The sequence below is a fragment of the Lucilia sericata genome, unplaced genomic scaffold, assembly GCF_015586225.1.
Source record: "Lucilia sericata isolate MDLA Ls3-8-SP2 unplaced genomic scaffold, ASM1558622v1 Contig000283F_arrow, whole genome shotgun sequence".
Lineage (NCBI taxonomy): Eukaryota > Metazoa > Arthropoda > Insecta > Diptera > Calliphoridae > Lucilia > Lucilia sericata.
The window spans coordinates 387165-391255 of record NW_023994308.1 but is presented as its reverse complement, the minus strand read 5'-3'; positions in this window follow the sequence as shown (position 1 = coordinate 391255).

The window sequence follows — 4091 nt, the reverse complement described above, 5'->3', positions numbered from 1 at the left end:
GATTTGTCTTGTTTTTTTTTTTTTGAGGGAGAGTAAGTAAATTTAAAAAATTAAATTTTAAAACAAAAAATTTTGAATTTTGGCACCTTCGAAGTTTAATGCATGATCATGATATACTAAACGTTCACGCTTATATGTATAATATTTATTTGATAATTTTTTGTAAATATATATTTGATCTTACATGACGTTTGTAATTGCAAATAATGTCGAAACAAATAATAAAGACAAATTCATTAATATATTATGTTTGTGCAAATAAATATGTATTTAAAGAAAATCAAAATTTTTATACCCTATACATGTTGATGTTTGTAACGCACTAAAATATTAGTACTATGCATACCTTAAAATATACTGATTGACTTATAATCACTTTCTGAGTCAATTTAATGATGTTCGTCAGTCATATTGTACATGTAATGAAAATACAGGCCGCAATTTTTAAGATAATTTGATGAAATTTAGCACATACGTTTCTCTTGAATCAAGGACAAAGCCTACTGAAAATGGTAAAAATCGGTCCTCCCGAAAAGGGCTTTTGAGCTCATAATTATGTAAATATTCCTAATGATCGGTATTTTAAAATGATCGGGTTCCATTTGACCCTAGCAATATTAGTTTCACATATTAACACTAATATTGCGATGAAATTCAGTACAAATTAATATTATATAAATATAAATCTATCCAACAAATTTTTTGGAATCGGTCCATATCGCCCGTATGAAGCCACTTTCAAAAAATTTGTTTTTCAGTGCAAAATTTTTTAAATCGGAACGAATGTGATATTGAAGATGGTAAATGCTTTGCTATGAAAATTACAATTAATGTTCATAAATGGTGTAGGGTATCGTATGGTCGGTCACGCCCGACTATACTTCCTTACTTGTCTTTATATGTATGTTTTTCAAGAGAGCAATTAGTTAGTTAGTTCGTTAGTTTGTTAGTTCGTTAGTTAGTTAGTTGTTAGTATTATTTCGTTAGTTAGTTAGTTAGTTAGTTAGTTAGTTCGTTTTAGTTCGTTAGTTATTCGTTAGTTAGTTAGTTAGTTTATTGTTCGTTAGTTCGTAGTTAGTTCGTTAGTTAGTTAGTTCGTTCGTTGTTTCGTTCGTTAGTTTCGTTAGTTCGTTCGTTCGTTCGTTCGTTCGTTCGTTCGTTCGTTAGTTCGTTCGTTCGTTCTTCGTTCGTTTCGTTAGTTCTTCGTTGCGTTCGTTTCGTTTTCGTTAGTTCGTTCTTCGTTCGTTCGTTCGTTCGTTCGTTCGTTCGTTCGTTTGTTCGTTCGTTTTCGTTCGTTCGTTCGTTCGTTCGTTTCGTTCGTTCGTTCGTTCGTTCGTTCTTGTTCTTGTTCGTTCGTTCGTTCGTTCGTTCGTTCGTTCGTTCGTTCGTTCGTTCGTTCGTTCGTTCGTTCGTTCGTTCGTTTTCGTGTCGTTCGTTCGTTTTTCGTTCGTTCGTTCGTTCTTTTTTTTCGTTCGTTCGTTCGTTCGTTCGTTCTTCGTTCGTTCGTTCGTTCGTTCGTTCGTTTCGTTCGTTCGTTCGTTCGTTCGTTCGTTCGTTCGTTTCGTTCGTTCGTTCGTTCGTTCGTTCGTTCGTTCGTTTTCGTTCTTCGTTCGTTTTCGTTTTCGTTCGTTCGTTTTTTCGTTCGTTCGTTCGTTCTTCGTTCGTCGTTCGTTCGTTCGTTCGTTCGTTCGTTCGTTCTTTCGTTCGTTCTTCGTTCGTTCGTTCGTTCGTTCGTTCGTTCGTTCGTTCTTCGTTCGTTCGTTCGTTCGTTCGTTTCGTTCGTTCTTGTTCGTTCGTTCGTTCGTTCGTTCGTTCGTTCGTTTTCGTTCGTTCGTTCGTTCGTTCGTTCGTTCGTTTCGTTCGTTCGTTCGTTCGTTCGTTCGTTTCGTTATTCGTTTTCGTTCGTTCGTTCGTTCGTCTTTCGTTCGTTCCGTTCGTTCGTTCGTTCTTTCGTTCGTTCGTTCGTTCGTTCGTTCGTTCGTTCGTTCGTTCGTTCGTTCGTTCGTTCTTTCGTTCGTTAGTTAGTTAGTTAGTGTAGTTAGTTCGTAGTTCGTTAGTTAGTTAGTTAGTTAGTTCGTTTAGTTAGTTAGTTCGTTTAGTTCGTTTAGTTAGTTAGTTTTCGTTTTCGTTCGTTCGTTAGTTCTTTAGTTAGTTAGTTAGTTCGTTAGTTTAGTTAGTTAGTTAGTTAGTTAGTTAGTTCTTCGTTCGTTAGTTAGTTAGTTCGTTCTTTCGTTAGTTCGTTAGTTGTTAGTTCGTTAGTTAGTTAGTTAGTTAGTTAGTTTCGTTAGTTTAGTTCGTTCGTTAGTTAGTTAGTTAGTTAGTTAGTTCGTTCGTTAGTTAGTTCGTTGTTAGTTCGTTAGTTAGTTTTCGTTAGTTAGTTAGTTAGTTAGTTAGTTAGCTAGTTTCTGGCGTTGAATACATTTGAAATTAATATAAAACAACAACATCTCGTTGACACTGAAACCAACACTGTGTACCTGGGCGTATGATTTATATTTTATGTTCGCTTTCATACAAAAATGAAAACCACTTATACGCATTGTTGTACACAATTTTTTACAGCTTTTTCCATCAACAAACATTTATAATATTTTGGAATGTCAATAAACCACAAAAAAATTATCAGCTGTTTTAGAGGTCATTGTTAGATAAAGTTTAAAGAACCCATTTAACACCTCATATTCGTTTCTTCAGATAAAAAGCAAAACATTTATAATGGTAATATTGGTTGTAAAACTACAATGTATCAAACATTTTAATAAAATTATTTCTTTAGTCTCAATCAGTTTAAACTATTTTAAACACCTGCCATATTTCCCAAATTCTTTAGTTTAACATTTCTATTTAAAAGTTAAGGAACTTACATGAATGTCATTGTATGTATGTACCTAAAAGAAATAAAATATATGTTTCTAAATTAATTGGCACTTTGAGACAAATATTTATATGACTGTGTGAGAAATTTTTAGTATAAGTTAAAGAAAACACGTAAGTAATAAAGTGACAGGCATTTTTCTCAACTTTAAAGTATCACAATTTTACACTAAAGTGCCAATTAGTTTAAATGTCAAATTGCTATGATTTTTTAGTTTACATAGTTAACCGCAATATGTTTATTTAAGAAAAAATTATATAAATATTTAAAATACCAGGTGCACGCAACTATTGTGCAAAGAAGTGAAAATCTTTAGCAATTTATTAGAAAAGTGTCATTGAAAGTGGTTGTGCCAACAAACAAAGTCAAGAAGATAAAAGAACTAATAAAAATATGTCAAGTTTGGTAAAAGTTATTTGTAAAATAGTTATTGTTTTACATATTTTTGATAAAATGTTTTTACTTTTTACTGCAGGATATTTTACCTTTGGAAGCGGTGTATAAAGATGGCACACGAATTAGAGATGATGATTATAGGGAACGTATTATGCGATGTAAGGAATTTATGGTTGTTTTTAATAGCATTTTGCTAATTTGAAATTTTTTTATATTTTGTTGCAATCATTTAAAAATTGGGAACTAAATGTGAGTATTATTTAACAAAAATAGTTTTATATAAGTTGTTAATAACAAAAAGAAAATGAAACCTTTTTATAAAAAGAAAATTTATTGAAAAAATAATACAAAAAACAATCCTAAAGTTATTGCTACCAAGCTATTTAAGTGTATAACATCATCAGTATTAAAAAACAACACAACAAAACTTTTTTACATAAAATATGTTAATAGCAAACAATCACCTCGTAAACACCTTGAGGTTTCAATAAATACAAGTACATAACTCCTATAACAAACAACATCAGCTTGTGGATGTGACATCGCTAATATCCCCCAAAAAAACTTTTATTCCGCCATCTGAGGTATAATTTAAGAAACACGATTTAACTTTAATTGTAGTTAGTAAAGTGCTTTTTCAACAATTGTGATCATTTTACGATTTTTGTTAAAAAAAACATTTCACTTACAGTTGTAAAACTTTTGAAGTTTTTTCTGCTTTTCACTTTGAACTTAAAAACTTTAACCTTTTATTTTCATTTAACGTTCACGAATGCAAAACATCAAACTCAAAGTAGTAAACTGACTAATATTAAATCAA